General features: G+C 47.1%; 1 long non-coding RNA gene across 1 annotated transcript in view; it reads left to right on the forward strand.

Annotated features, from left to right (window-relative positions):
• Positions 1 to 14,593, forward strand: part of LOC119394236 (uncharacterized) — a 28,549-nt gene extending 13,956 nt beyond the window's left edge. The window contains exon 2 of the long non-coding RNA XR_005184079.2: positions 13,726 to 14,593. This is a non-coding gene — a long non-coding RNA (uncharacterized LOC119394236). The remainder of the gene's footprint in view (positions 1 to 13,725) is intronic.
• The last annotated feature ends 1,704 nt before the right edge of the window (positions 14,594 to 16,297 follow it).

Below are 16,297 nucleotides of genomic sequence, written 5' to 3' on the forward strand. Positions count from 1 at the left end.
TATCCCCTTGCTAAACTATACTGTGCAAGGCTATACAATGCTTTGCCCTTTATTCTCCCTCTTTCCTTCTTCCTTACCCTCCCTTCGCTTTTCAGACCCCTTACTATACTGCACTATGTATGCCTTTCTAGCTCTTTCTTTGTTTCTGTCTCTTTCTCTTTCTGTTTTCTCTCCTGTTCTTTCGGTCTTTTTTGTGTCAGTTTCTATATATCGCTTTCTCTTTTTGTCTATTTCTTTTTCTGTCTTTCTATATTTCTTCTTTCTTTCCTTTCTTTATCTCTTTCTCTCTTTTTTCTGTCTATCTCTTTCATTCTCTCCCTCTCTCTCTTTCTTTCTCTCTGTCTCTCTCTGTGCTCGTTCTCTCACCCATTCGGCTTATTGCATCCCACGATGGACGATTTGGAGCAGAGGGAGAGCTCACGCCGGGCGCACGTGTTAGGGGGGCGAAGAAGTTGAAGAAGAGGACAAAGAGAGTGCGCGCCGGCCGAATTATCGCGTTGCACGCCCTAGGCGCGGCTGTGCGTCAGGTAGAGGCCTTTCATGTTGATAGTTTCTTGCCGACGCGGCACGGAATTTTTCGAAGCTTAGACAGCACCGCTGTTAAAGTTGAAAACCCTGCGTGCTGTCGTGAAGCCGCGTTATTTGCATTACCGTGAAGAAGTTCCGTAAAGCCAACGTGGACATCGAAAACGCGGTAAATGGTTTAAAAGCTTTATACCGAATTATACGATATATCGAACTAATTGCGTTTCTTTTTTGCGAGTTCTATACATGCGGGTTCAACTGTATTTCTTGTAGAAATGAGGAACGGATGCACTGTCAACTTTTGTATGTTTTCTATGGTAAAATAACGCACTTACTGCAGGTACTCCTATGCTATATTTTCGGTTATAACAACGAAATATGGCTGCTGGGGGTCCCTGCCGGAAATTTGTAGAGCGCATAATCCTTGAAAAGAAAGAAGAAAACAAGAATTCTGAACCGTTGCACCCCCGCCCGCCAACCAAACAGCCGCTGCGTGCCCACACAATAGGGCCAGTTTTCTAGCCTCGGTATAGCCACCCTTGCGCGCCTTTCCCGTTACGCTCACAGCCCTCCGAACATGAACAGGCCACTCCGCACCGCCTACCACCCTCCAAAACACGAATGCAACGCCACAACTGCGCTGACAGCACTAAAGTGAACCAGAAGTATCTAGTTCTCTAGATACTTCTAGCGTTGCTAGCGTTGCCCCGGAAGCAGCCCCCAGTTTGCTCGTTGACCCCTGATTCTGGGCAGTTCTGCCAACTAATTTTGCCAACTGGTTGCGCTTATCTTAGTGTGCTGGTCACAAGAAACGCCTCTTTGTGGCAAACTTAACGGTCTCGCACAAAAAGGCATCGGTGCACGAAAGATTTGGGTTGTCGTGCAGTACACTTACAACTGCGCTGGGCCACGTGCACTAACGAGCAGATAGCCGAAGATGCTTATCATAATAGGGTTGCCAGCGATTAAGTCGTACTGGCGAGTTCGCCGTCTGCCGTCATCACTCCTCCCTGTATTTCCGGGGCTTACCCGTAAAAGGATCGCCGCACTCGTGCTCCGACAATAGCCCCTTCGCATTCTTTATATGCTTCACCGCACACTGAGTTAGCATTCCGGCAAAGCTAGCCTTTAGAATCCGCTCCGCAATGGAAGGACTCGCGAAAGCACTGATTCGAGCCTGCGAAGTATTCGACGAGGCACTCGTGGTGGCTTCAGTTCTTGCAGCTTCAAACCTGAAATTTGAGCAAAAAGTCCAAGAGCTCCGAAATTTCAAACGTTCTTGTACAGTGACTGCATGGGGCTTGTGGCGGTGCCGCGAAAGCGCCAGAATGTTAAAGCATGTCCGAGGAATCGGCACTTGATTGTATTTTTTGTGTCATCCTTATTACAGAAGTGCACTGGCATCTCCCATCATATAAATATGCTTTTCTCAGAACAGCCCGCTGTCCCATTTTCTTATTACTGTTTTTTAAATGCGAATGCATTTCTTAGTCGGGCTATGTAAGGCATCCGGCGTTGTCCGCGCGCCTCTCCGCTCTCACTCCCTCTCCCATAGCAACAGCTGCGGGCGCGCGCGCTTATCCTCGCCCCTAGCAACCGGAGCAGGTGGTGCGGGCGGAGTAGCGGAGAGTCAGTGGAGAGGACGAGCGCGCTCTGGCGTGTGTGGAGAGAGTGTAGGAGAGGGTAGGTGCAGTGCTTCGCCGCTCCTTCTCTCGCCGTTCGCTCTCTCTCCTCCCTGCGCCACCGCCTCAATGCAGTGCGTTTGAAACGCTTTTGTAGCGTTTGTGCTGCCTTGGCACAGCCTGAAAACAGCGAGTTCTAAACGCGTTTGTGCTGCATTGAGGGCGGTGGTAACATCCCTGAGGTGATTACGAACGCACGTAGGAAGCGTTCGTTGAAAGATGATGATGAAAACATTCCTTTATTAAAATTCAAAGAAAACGGGGAGGGTCCATATTCCGGGACTCCTATGGCAACCTCTGCGATAGCCCGGGCCCGCTGGACGAGCGCCCGACAGACCTCGGGAGCGCCTTCGCGAAGGATGCCTTCCCACTGCTCTGGGGTACGGGTGGACCGAAGGATTGGTGGGAGGGGAGGGAAGTAGGCAGCGGTGCACTCTGAGGCGCCCAAAAGGGAGACACTTGAGCGCGTCGATGTGTCCAGCTTTACGCCATTAAAATTACTACGCCGTGTACTCTCGGCGCAAGAAATACATTCGCATTTCCTCACGATTCCTTTCGGGGAGGTGGGGGCATTTTTTTTTTTCATACAACCCTTTTATAACAATTATCGGTTATAGCAGTTATATATCGGTTATATATTCTTATAAGTGGGTTCGACTGCGCACAACTTCGATCAGGTGTCGGAAGTTACATCGCAAGCTAAACTACGAAGTAAGCCATTCTGTAGTGGTAAAGTAAGCAATTCAGTTTTAGCTACGGCAGCTGCAGCGGGCTATTCACAATAGAAAGCGTAACTGACGTAAATGAGCACAAAGCATTTTTTTAACTTAACATCTCGGCCTCCCACGCAATATCGTTTTTCACAAGCTACGCGGGAAGGAAGGAACGAAGAAACAAGCAGAAAGACAGGAAGGTTAGCCAGTTCTTAGAACGGCTGGCTACCCTGTGCTGGGGGAAGGGGAGATGCGAACAAAGCTCCCATGGGGATATAAAAACTTCGTCGTTTAGCACTCCCCATTGAACAGTGTCTGTTTTGTTTTCCTCTGGTCCTGATGAGATTTCATTAGGGCCGTCGACTTCTTTTGGCTGTCATCTTAAATGTTGTGGCTCATTCTAAGCAGCAGCAGTGGTCACGTAGGACAAGGGCCTTGACAAAGTTTTGACAGTTAACTTTTTCTCATGAGTTGAATAAAAAATGGACCCGAGTCAGGTTATCCCAACCAAGCGCGAATTGAGCTTATGAACTAAAGTACTTGGGACACAAGCAAATTGGTATTTTATTGCGACAGCAATTATATGCACATTTTCGGCTGATTTTTGCTGTCGCTGTCCATCGCCGTCATGTCCCGTACAAAGAAAAACAAATCTGAATTTTTTTCCGAAACGCGGAATCGAACGGGCGACCTCTCGCTCCGCAGCGCGCGGCGTTAGACGGCTAGACCACGAGGCGTGCGTCTTACAGCATGGTAGCAGCGAGCTATTTATATGCACCATTTATTTCAGCGTGCTTTCTTGGTCAGCAGCGAGATGGCGCGAAGGGCGTGAGGGGCGTGCTTTAAAGGTCGTCGCCCCGCTCGTTGCGATGCGCGTGCGCCTCCTGCCACTCTAAATGCACTTTGCCCTACAGGGCCTGGTCGCCTGCGCGCGCGCTTATCTTGTGAGGGGGGGGGAGGGTGGTTTGTATGTCTTGTGCTTTCGCCTCGATGTCCGCGCTGAAGTTACAGAGCGTACGAAGGTCACTTCGCTTGCTGCAGCGGCCGCGTTTGCGAAAGGAGCGCACTGTTCAAACAGAAAGAAGTAACAACTGTGAGGATTGTTCGCGCTCGTCCTGTGTATACCTGTGCGTTCGTTTTGTGCGTCCTTCTTTATGGTTGAGCAGCGCGCTTTAAGTGTCGAGCTGTGACACTTGATAGTTCACGCTGGTCCTGTCTGTGTTCTTTCGTGCGTCCTTTGCGCTTGAGCGACGCGCTGGAAATTTTGAGCTGCTTTCCGTTCTTCGCGTTACATTCCAATCTGTTGCTATCGCATTCATTCCTTCGCTGTTGCGGCGAAATTGTGACTTTTTTATTTATATTCATTTATTCGGCCGATAACTTAAATACGTAACACCGGCCCACAAAAGTAAAAATAGTGTAAAAACTGTGGTTTTTACATTGAATACACCAGCATATTCGTAGGCATTAGCAATCTGGGCTGAAAGTACAATGTGAGGCAAACCATGGCAATTAATAAAACACAGTCAAAGTCATGCAGCTTTTATCTTTACGGATTAAGCGCATTGTACAATGGGACCAAAATGCTATGTTCGTCAATGATCTCGTATAGAGCTACAAAGTTAACAAAGTTGTAAAATTATAAAATCTTAACAAGGAGCGACAAAGAAACAAACGCTTTTATCTACCTGCAAACGTTTATTCCTGCTTACATTACAGGGAAGGCTAGAAATTAACGCATATTCTGTTATCCACCAAAGTAAGCTGTAGTGCTTTAGCTGTAGTACTTTAGCTGTATATTGAATGAAGTCACGCAGTGAAAGCCGACATATTCTATCAGGTGTGAACTCAACGTGCCAGAAAAAGTTGTGGTAGCTAGAAATCCTTGAAATGAAGTCTTTTAAACATACAAGGCTATTCTTCTACGCAGTCAACCTTAGCTCAAGACCGCAAGATGGCTGTATCTGTTCAACGAGTCATTCTGTAGATATATCTCCAGAGAGGGAGAAAGATTTATTGTGGCAGAAAAGCTGAGGTCGGCCTGAACAATCCTCTGGCCTGCTACTCAGCGTTAAGAAAGGGGAGGTGGTGGGAAAGAGAGGAGAGAGAAGGTGTTGATGATGAGGAGGAGGAAGATGGTAACGAAGCAAAAGCTTGAAATGTACCGAAACCATCTACAGTCTCTTGTCGAGTTCTGTATCGCGCAGAACCTTGTTCAGCTCTTTCAGAATATCGCGCTGATGACAAGGCGGTGGTCCCAACAGAACTTTTTCTTAAACTTGTTGTTTCGTAGATTTCAGCAATACGGTGGCGATCAGATTTCTTTGCGTGATATATCGCGGGCACACGCACAGGAGATGTTCTGTAGTCTCAGCAGTGCCGGATACCTCGCAATTCGGACTGTCCGCAAAGCCGATAAGGTGTAGGTAACGACGAGTGAACGCCACATCTAGTCGTAATCTGTGTAGTAGGCTTGTACTGCACCCTTTCATGATTGGCGGTATTCTAACTTGCATGTCTGGATCGAGTTCGTGAAGACGGCGGTGACAATAACTTGGTGAAGACCAATATGCTGCAGTATTTTCGCGGAGGAGTGTATATACAACGTGTGTGTAACCGGTCGTGAAAACGGAATGGCCAATAATGTGGCGTTATCGTAAACCATCTTTGCCTCCGCATCGGCATGCTCGTTTCCGTGTAGGCCGCAGTGCCCTAGAATCCATCGATACCTCATTTTCAAGGCTACATCGTGTGATTCGGCTACTTCTATAGCAAGAAGACCATATGGCCCTCGTTTAAGCGCCGAACTTATTACTTGAAGCGTTGGTTTGCAGTCACAAAATATAGTCCACTCGCGAGGAGGCGTGTACTAATTACTTCGCGAATGGCCACAGTCTCTGCCACCGTCGATGTTGTTCGGTTGTGTAGACGGAAGCGTTCGCTGGTTTTCAAACTTGGTATGATGAACGCCGCTGCTAAAGCAGTGGGTGGCACAGATCTGTCAGTAAACGCATGGATAGAATCGATATATTCTGTAGATATGTACGATAACCTTAATTGTTTTAGGCCACGTGAGGGTATACGTGAGTTTTTACCCACTCCGGGAATGGATAGGCGCACCTCAGGTCTTGATAAAGTCTACGCTGGTACTTCTGCAACTATTGCCGGAGCGAAGGCTCAGCGAATGATGCTCTCATGGCGTGAGATGGATTCTGCAAAACTGCTGTCCGGTTGGTGGGTTTGGATCGTCGATAGGGGATGACGATCATGACGGGTCAACAGCCGGAGATATAGTCTTAAAGGTTCGCATCAACGATAACTATCTATGGGAGCTATGCGTGCTTCCGCAACAACTCTGATCGTTGAAGCACAGCGCGGCAGCCCAAGACATGTTCTGAATGCCTGAGCTTGCAAGCTTTGCAATGTACGCCGGCAGGACGGGCGAAAGCTGGTCATAATAGGTAGGCTGTATCGCAGGTAGCTTACGAAAAGTGCCTCATAAAGTTAGAGCAATGACCTTTCTTATGGGCCCCATTTCATGCCTGCAATATATATAAGCATGTGTATAAAGCTACTTAGTTTGGACCTAAGCATCAACACATGCTTCGACCAGGAAGGGCAAGTTTCGGTCAATCATCACTCATCGGAATCGTTGATGCGTTATATATGGTACGAAAGCGCCCTCAATAGCAATCTGGTAACGGTGCATCGCTTTGCGCGTAAATGCAAGGACCGCACACTTCGCAGCCGCCAACTGTAGACCTCGCAAACGCAAATATTTAGAGGTGATCGACACTGCACGTTGTAGTCTTGCACAAAGCTGTGGCCAAATTACCTGCGTATTACTGACGATTGTTGTTCGCTTCTCGTTTCACATTTGTAGAAGAAGGAGGAGGAAAGGAAAAACGGACGGACAGGGAGGTTAGCCAGTTCTCAGACCGGCTGGCTACCCTGTGCTGGGGAAAGGGGAAGGGGGAGTGAAATATGACAGAAAAGAGATGTTACAAAAAAGGAATAGAGAAAAAACAATAATACGACAAACGACACTGCTTAAAGTCTGTCTCTGAGACCAGTTGTGCGCAAAAAGCACAACAATGCTCTCAAAGCTTTCCGTGCCGAGGACGGGTTCGGCAAGTGTCCTAAGAGCTTTTCCTCCGACAAAGGGCGATTTTCAAGTCTATCTAACACTTTGGACAGTTCTTTTCTTGATGCACTGAAGCGAGGACACTGACAGAGAAGATGGGCGATTGTCTCCTCACAGCTACAGTTATCACATGTTGGGCTGCTGGCCATTAAAATTCGAAATGAGTAGGCCTTCGTGAAGGCCACCCTGCGCCACAAGCGGCACAGGAGCGTCTCCTCAGCTCTAGCTATTCCCGACGGAAGACGGAGCTGCAGATTCGGGTCCAAGTTGTGAAGACGGGCGTTGGTAAATTCCCTCATTAGTAATGCCCTAGCCAATAAGTGTGCTGTTGCGCGAACGTAGGCTAATAAAGAACGTTACTAACTCACTCCATTCCATCGCCGACCAGGAAAAAGAAAGAACAGTTACGCTGAAGTACACTTTCAGCCTAAAAACCTAAAATGACTTTTCGTGACTGATATAAAACATCTAGAAGATTGCAGAATGAACAACTGTGCGGCAAAATCAAATGGTGAACACAAAAAGCGCTAGGCGACTAATATATACGTCGCTTCCGAAATTTGCGACAGTGATGTTTCTCTCCGAGCTTCCAGCGTACCTCAAGCGCGCACAGACGCCATATGTCTCAGTTCAAGCCAATGCCTCCGCACGAAATTCGACAACATCGCAATATCTGCTCTATATTCTGCTTTGACGTGAATTTCCTTGGGGCAGTTGCTCCTGACATGATGCATCACGCGGAGGGCATAAGTTCACGTTTCACCGTCTCACTGGTCACTGAACCTGAAGTCCAGAGTAGCGTTGAGGCCAACACCAGTTATCTATCTGCGTTGCCTGCCCATTTCTTTTGCGGCGTCTCTATACAGGCACGCAATTCAGTTATGATCATTTCTGACAATTCAGGACAATAAAAATGTTGAGCATCGCGTTGAAAGGCTAGGCCTTTCGATCCCAACGTGGAAACGGCCCACTTCGGGCTAGGAAACTAGCGCGACCTAATGGACCTCAATAAAATTTTTCCATCTACCCATCCACTACGTTGATTGCAACATTAACAACATGCTATGACAAACAATATTAGCGCCTTCTAACTGAACACATGGTCAAAATAAATGTATTTTCAAGAGATGCACCATAAGGTTTGATGAGAAGCTCAACGGGTTCCTCTGTGTCACTCCTGTTAGTCATTGTTTACATTTTACCAGAAGGTCCCCCAGCTCAGCAACAACCATTGCTTGAACTTTAATCAAATGTTTTAGGACAATTTACTATGCATTACGTATGTGCAAAAGATCGGTACCGGTCCATAATTAATTTTATAAGTCAGCCACTCACAGCTTATGGTTATGCTTATGCACTTTGATGTTTACTCTTCAGTCGTCAATCTCCTCCACAGCTATGTTCTTGATAGATCGTGTCATGTTGGCGTAAATGACTAAACGTATTTGTATAAGGCAACTAGAGGAGTCCCTCAAGGGTCATTATTAGTCCCGCTCCTTTTTTTAAGTATTGTTAATGACTTTTCTTCGGCCATTCAGAATTATTTCCTTTTGTGTGCGGACGACATGACGATATATCAAGAAATTCATACTGTTGATGACTGTAGCATCCTAGAGTCCGTGTTTTTCCTAACTGTGCAGGATATTAGCTGATCCTTAAATACTGCGAAGACAAAAGTCCTGACCTTCACTCGAAAAATCGCAAGCATATCGTTTTTCTAACCTGTTCATTTCATATCTATGTATAAGGCTCTGCGATCAATCCCCTAGGTGTTCTTCTTTTATACAACCTCACATTAAAGTCTCTCAGCAAGTTACGGAAATACAGTAAGCAAATACGGCACGGGATTACGGTACCGCTCGTCCTTTCGCTCTCGTTTTGCTTAAGCCGCTCCCACTTCCAGTGACAGTGTGTCCCCGCCTAAATGACAGGTGCATCGTTAACAATGCGTAGGTTGACAGGCAACAATGAGGCGCGACACCGCACAGTATTTTTGAAAAAGCTTTTGTCGTGTTGAGGTACCTTTACTGGAATTAGGAGCGTCAAAAGCACAACGAGCGAGAAAGCAGGAGCGACACCGTAATATCCTACCATATTTGCGTACCGCATTGCCGTAACTTGCTAAAAGACTCTATTTTTGGTCACACTAAGCGCGTCACTATGCGAATTCTTCGCTCTCTCAGCACTGTTTCTAGAATATCGGCAGAATTTACTCCTGTGACACCTTTCGCGAGTTCTTCACAATTCGTCTTTACCACTTGAACTGGCGTCGATGATATGGCATGAAGTTTATAAATCTAGCAGTCACACGAAGAGGAAGTTGAGAAAAAATTCCTTAGTATATATACTTTTCACTTTGCTAGGACTGACAACATGTACCTTGTTCCAGCACTGCTGAATTGTGGTAATTGTCAATACTCCATCCCCGACAAAATAGCATTCATGCATTCTTTTTTCAAACTTCTTCACTGTGCCATCTTGCCCCGCCATGGTGGTCTAGTGGTTATGGCGCTCGACTGCTGACCCGAAGGTCGCGGGATCGAATCCCGGCCGCGGCGGCTGCATTTTCGATGGAGGCGAAAATGTTTGAGGCCCGTATACTTAGATTTAGGTGCACGTTAAAGAACCCCAGGGGGTCGAAATTTCCGGAGCCCTCCACTACGGCGTCCGTCATAATCATATCGTGGTTTTGTGACGTTAAATCCCAAATATAATTATTATCACTGTGTCACCTTCTGCTCTGAACTAATCAGTTGTATTGTTTTTGAATTCTAAGCCAGAGAGCATGTACCTTTCATGTACTACATACCTGCAACATTCAGCACCCTACAAAATACAATAATGCTTACTTTCTCCATCTCGAACATTTTCATAGGTTGCAGTCAGTGTTATTTATAATGTTTTAGGCTATTTTACCATAGATTCACACAGTGTCCAAGTCATTTTCTCCTGTGTGTTGCCGGATTACCTTACCTGTGTGTGTGTGTGTGTGTGTGTGTGTGTGTGTGTGTGTGTGTGTGTGTGTGTGTGTGTGTGTGTGTGTGCGTGTGTGCGTGTGTGCGCGCGCGCGCGTGTGCGTGTGCGTGTGTGTGTGTGTGTGTGTGTGTGTACGCACGCACGCACACACACACACACACACACACACACACACACACACACACACACACACACACACACACACAGCGCGCGCGTTCGTGCGCGCGCTTATGGAAAAGGGTCTCGAGGTGAAACGCCGGTTTGGAGTACAAAAAAACCACATGAATAACAAAAAAGATAACCGCGTACCTCATGGCTATGGAGGATAAAAATATCCATGTCAACTTTTCTTCGAATCCGCTACCAGGTCTTCGCGCACAAATCTAGAGTTCCTAGTATGCTCCTGTTTCATCTTTTTAAGGCTCGGCTTCAAGATTGTTACATGAACCGGGCGCATCAAAAGCTTCGCCGCTCCGAAGTACCTCACCCCTCAATTAGCGGGACGGGTTGTCGCCTGCGCTGGCGCCGCTGTCTCAAGGAACGTGTCGCGACCGGAGACCATTACAGTCGCCTGGTCGAACCTTGATGTGTCGGACTGCATGGCGCCTCACTTCCCATCTCGAGAGGACAATTCAAGTGCTTCAACGGCTGTCAGCAGGCAAGCAGCCCTTCGGCGCCTTGTTTCAAGACATGGGACGCCGCTGCCCCTTCGACGCAGGTGCCGATCGTACCAGTGGCACTGCGATACTGGGCAACGCTAACTTCTTATAGCTTCGGCTTCTATGTCATACTGGACTAGACCTGCGCTTAAATAACCTTAAATCTCCCCAGATTCTCCACTGGTGAAGAGGGACCTCGATATGTGTCCAATCACGCGCACTTCATAGTCCCCAAACTCCGCCCTAAAATATATTTGCCGCTCTCCTTTTAACCAGAGGCGAGAGTGATAGCTGTGTTCCTCACGTCACCGGCGTCTAAAGAGTTCGTAAAAGACTTACTCCGACTTAACAAAATGACAGACGTTTCGCCATATATGCAGGTGACATTCTTAGTATACAGGGGGATCAACTGAGCGGAGATAAACCAGTCCACTAGTCACATACGTCTTCGTAGAACGTCTTGTAAGATGCCGCGGTTGTTGTTGCAAGCCGATGCGTCGCGCCGATTGCACCACGACTACAGTTTTCCTTTCTCCCACCTTCGTTCACGAGCCAGTGGTCGTCGCGTTGCTTAGGTCGAAGCCATGCCCTGTACAAAGGTGGGCATAGGTGCATAGGTGGCGAAACGTCTATGCCATTTTGTTAATAATTGTTGCGTTAAGTCGGCGTAAACCTTTTACAATCAAGAATTCACCCGGATTTTGAAACATTTTTGCGTCTAAAGAGATGTATGCATCATACACCTGTAATTTCCTCACGAGAACGGAGCGATGTCTTCTTTCCCAGCCTGCACACTGGGAATGCGCGGTACACGGTCATGTCATTGTTTTATACCGCTGACAAACGGGCACTGTAAACTCCCTTACGAGAGGCGACATCTTCCGGACAGAAGTTCACGTGGAGCCACACACGGCAAAAGAGTACCGCCCTCCCAACAATGTTCCATTTTGCTAAAGCAGATTACTCTACTTTTCGAACGTAGATAGTGCTCTCGCACACAGCATGCACCAATCAGCAATGCAGCCTTTCAACGAAGGCTCCCTGGGTGCCACCGAATCCCCTCTGTGATGTTGTAAATATGCGCGACCCCCAAAAAATACACTGCCGAGGCAGCGACCTCACCCTTTGTACGCACGCGTCACGTCGCTAGCGCCGCCATGTTTAACTCGAACATTGACCTTTGCTTCTTAAACAGTGTGGTGCATTGTAGTTTGCACGGTGGACGCTGTCAACAAAAGCCTTAACGAACGTGTGGTTTTGTAAAATGATTTCTCCCCTGCTGATTTACCGAGCAGCGCCTTTTTTTTCTTTTCTCTGACTTTTTTTCTTCTTTTCTTTTGGCGGTGCTTATTTGAGAAACCGGAGATAATCGCGGAGCCCACGACCCACCTGAGGAACTCAGTCTTTTGCCGTGTGTCATCGGCGCAGCTTCTTTCTGCAAAGGATCCTTCAGAGCAACTAAAGGAGCTTGCTGCAAAGTACTGTACTTTTGACCGTGGTCAGGTGTACTAGGTACAAAGACGGCCGTCTCTGTCCGTTTTTGAGCTATCCGCAAGAAAGATATAACCCTTTCACGTTCAAGGCGTCCCGCCGCAGAGGCCTATTTACAATGCCGTCTCTACAGCTTAATCCCGAGCGTCCGGTTAGTCAACAAAAATCACAACATATCCACGAGGTGAATGATGATGAGTGGGGCGAAGCTCCGGAGGGAATCATCGGTAAACCGTGAAACTCTTCCGTGAAATTCGCCCAGTACATCATATAAAGAGTGTGAAACACTGTGTATATATTAAACATCAAACTTTTATTGTACTGTTGGTTTACATGGTCCCTTCATTATCACCTTCTTTGTGACCGGTGAAATGCAGGGAAAGTGTCCGCTCCCGAGCGAAAGAGAAAGCGCGCCAAGAGCGACCGCGTTCCCCGCTCGCCCTGTGAGAATAACCGGCAAGGCTAGAGGGAAGACACGACGCGCATAGCGTTCCTCTTCGCGTTCGACGACGCGAGGTCGGTGGCATGCCCAACGAAAGCCAACGGAACGCGATCATGCAAGTGTTCCGGCTTCGCATCGCCTCATGGTCCCATTTAGCGTCCCAAAACAAAACATCTTGCTCAAGGTGTGCTTTGCGTTTTTCGTAAAACTAATTTCTTTGTCATGTACATTAAGATGAAAAGTTGAAAGCTCACTAAAGTATATCGCCCGCAAAGTATGTCTTTTAGTGTGATTTAACTCTCGCACGGCAGGGTCCTCGCGCCGTTGCCGATAGGCGCTCGCTCGTTGCCGATCCACCTCACCCGTTTCCGATAGGGCGAGGTCGCTACATACTACTACTACTACTACAGAGGAGGGAACGACCCACACCCTAAGGAGCTTCGCCCCTTATAGTTACTCCTTCGCGGTAGCAAAGCTCAGCTTGGGAGAACGGAGTCCGTTAATCAGTGTGTCGCTGCGTCGCAATATGACAATGCGTGGCACTAAGGCTCTGTTTGCAGGGTATTTCGGACGGTCTTGCGCTGCAAAACCACAGAAAGGGCCGCCACGGGTCAGCAATGTCCGCCCCAAAGTGTATTTTCGACTTTGCAAACGAATTCTAAAGAAGATCCTGGTGATTTGCTGCGCAGGTTTTGGTCGGCAGTATATGACAGTACAAAAATATTTTGGGGGGGGGGGGGGGGAGGTGGGCTGAAGCTTTATAACCCCCCCCTTACGCCCCTTCCACAGTTCACCATGCAAGTGAAAAGAGAGACGGGAGATCTAAAGTAGGTAAAAACGCCACAAACGAACATGATACTATACACTTGTCGAGTACGACATACACAATGTCCGCAAGCGATCTTCGTATATTTAGTCATAGGAATCTTGTTACATAGAGCGTGTAGCGTTCTGGGCATGGTCTTGTCTTCAAGACTGCGGTATACAAGTTACTTTTATTTAGTATAACGTACATACCTTCATTCAACCGTGCGAAACTTCTTCATGCTTTGTGCCATTTCTCCTTTGTGATGTATTTTTCTTTTTTTTTCAGAACTCACAAAAGGGTCAGGGACAGAGAGCAGCGGTACGCAATGCACTGATAACGGTCAATGCAATTCCGGCAACGAAACTAAGCGAGTAGCTTGGTTCGCGAATTATAGCGACACATCCTGCTATAATATTTCTGTCGCCGGCTGTCCTGGAGCTGGTATGAGGAGTCTTTATGACTGTTTGACGTTTTGCTTTTATAGCTAATAAGGCGGAATTGCTGAAACTTTCCTCGTCAAGCAATGGAGAATGACTCCTCCATGCCGTATTCTACGTATTCTTCAAACCGCTAGGTTCCAGACTGTATAAAACTTCACATCCAATTTCCATTTTTTGTCTTGCTCTGTTTCTGGGCTTTTTTCATCAGAAACTGACAAAAATAATTTTCGTCGACTACTCATTATTTTGTGTTACCCCTTGAAACGCTTGCGTTGAAGCAAGATACTTTGGTATGATTTTTGCTTCCTCTCATTATCTTCCATTGAAAACTTACGTGTCACAGCTGTCGGCATGCTATGTATGTAGTACATGCAGCTAATGTTTGTGTTGAATCCTTAGTAATACGTCCACCTTTAGTATACTCGCTTTCCTTTTTTTGTGTGTGTATGTGTTCTGCTTTGTTCCTTTATCAAAGAAAACCTTTTTGATTTCCTTCCTTCCTTTTATACATAATTTTTACTGATCGCAAAGCACAAGAGAAGGGACAAAAGAACGAGGACGCCCTTGTCACTTATCTTATGTATTGCGCTCAGTGCAATTAAATGTGGTTTGATCCAACTAGCCCAACTCGCAACTCTATTTTATACCCAAGAAAAAAACGAATCGTATTTTGGCAGTCATATGAAAATAATAATAAATGGCATTATAATGAAGTTATGCTGAGTCATGATGGAATCGGAGGAAGTGAGTGACTTGCTTAAGTAGCTACCCGGCCAACTATACGCTGCCACAAAGAATTAAGAAGGAGTAGGGAAATGAAGACATTTAGTTCTGTATGTCAGAGGGAGAGAGATATATATATAACCCTTTATTAAAAGGTAGAGAATTTAGCCTGCGTATAGAAATCGCTGTTATACTACTCTAGATGGGAAAGGAAAGTGCGCAGAGAAAAAGGGAAGGAGAGAGTCGCGAGAGAATAAAATTTAAATGTTATTAGAGCGAAAAAAAATCAGACGCTGAGCGTTATGGCTCTTGGGCGGGGAAGCACGCTGGTAGGGTCCTTCATTGTGTGCATCGTCCTAAATTTAGCGTTCATTCTTGTTGGTACCCATGGCACAAAAGTGCGGGAGGAGGGGATCTATAAGAGAAAAAAAAAGACAGTGAAGTGATATCAATAGGGAAATAACCGCTCTTTGTCCCCTTCCCTCTAGTAGGCACACCACGAATATTGCACCGTAATGAATGAGCTATTAAAACTATTACTATTAAAAGAATTCAAGACGAGGCGCAATTGTACTTTGGTTTATTGCGTGCCTTTTGTGTCCCGACACGGCACTTTACCTCCTCATTTTGGAATGCATAGAATTGTTACTCCATAAAAAGTCACAGTTTCGCCGCAAGGGCAAAGCAATGAATGCGGTAGCAAGAAAAGCGGCCCGTGATGGACGTGCTGCTACGCTACATAAACATCTGCCCCCCCCCGGCAGCAACTATACTCGCGGACAACTTTTCTTGGCAATGAAGCGAAGGCTACAGAGCCGCAATGCACGTATCCTACCGCTAATGAATGTAGTCCCACAATTTCGTCCGTATTTTCTGCGTGAGATATATAAAATACTCCTTCATTTTCTACATGTAGCTTTTTGAGACGGAACGCAAGCGAGATATTTGTATTCCTTTACTTTATACGCTGTCACTTTGCGTTTTTGCGTGCGTGAAAAAGTCGCGCCTTTTACCCACACCTTAGACGCTAAGCAGCGTTTGCGTCGAAATGCAACGCAAGCCATCACTTTCCACGGCGTTACGAGACGCGCGCCAAACCGGACTGCTTCGCGTAGCAGTGCGTGTGCAGATGCTCCGCCCCGTAGCTTCCCCTTAATTGCCAAGAAAAGTTGTCCGCGCGAGCAGACAGCCGAAGGGCAAGGTTTTCCCTGCGCAAATATTAGAAGAAGCAAGCGAGCTCGCCGACGACTTTTAAAGGCGCCCGCTTAGGGAGCCTTCATGTGCGCACCTCCGTGCCCCCGTCGGAGGCACGGAGGTGCGCACATGAAGTCTCCCTAGGCCCGTTTAGGCCCGTTGCGCTCCTCGCGCCATCTCGCTAGTAATGAAGAAACGCTGATACGCGCCTGCCGTCTCTGAGTCCTGCAAGCGGTCAAGGGTGTGTATATAACGCTCGCCGTTAGCTACCTGAAGGATTTGCTCTTGGTGGCGTAACGGCTAGCGCCACGCGCTACGGAGCGAGAGGTTGCAGGTTCGATTCCGCGCTTCGGAAGCATTGTTCTGAATTATTTTTCTTTGGGACTTTATATATATACATACGGTGCATGATGGCGGCGACGGGGACGGCAGCAACCAGCCGAGACTGTCCATATAATTGCTATCGCAATAAAAGAAGACAGCGCTATCTTGTGCAACTG

Source organism: Rhipicephalus sanguineus, chromosome 5 (genome assembly GCF_013339695.2).
Source record: "Rhipicephalus sanguineus isolate Rsan-2018 chromosome 5, BIME_Rsan_1.4, whole genome shotgun sequence".
NCBI classification, from domain to species: Eukaryota; Metazoa; Arthropoda; class Arachnida; order Ixodida; family Ixodidae; genus Rhipicephalus; species Rhipicephalus sanguineus.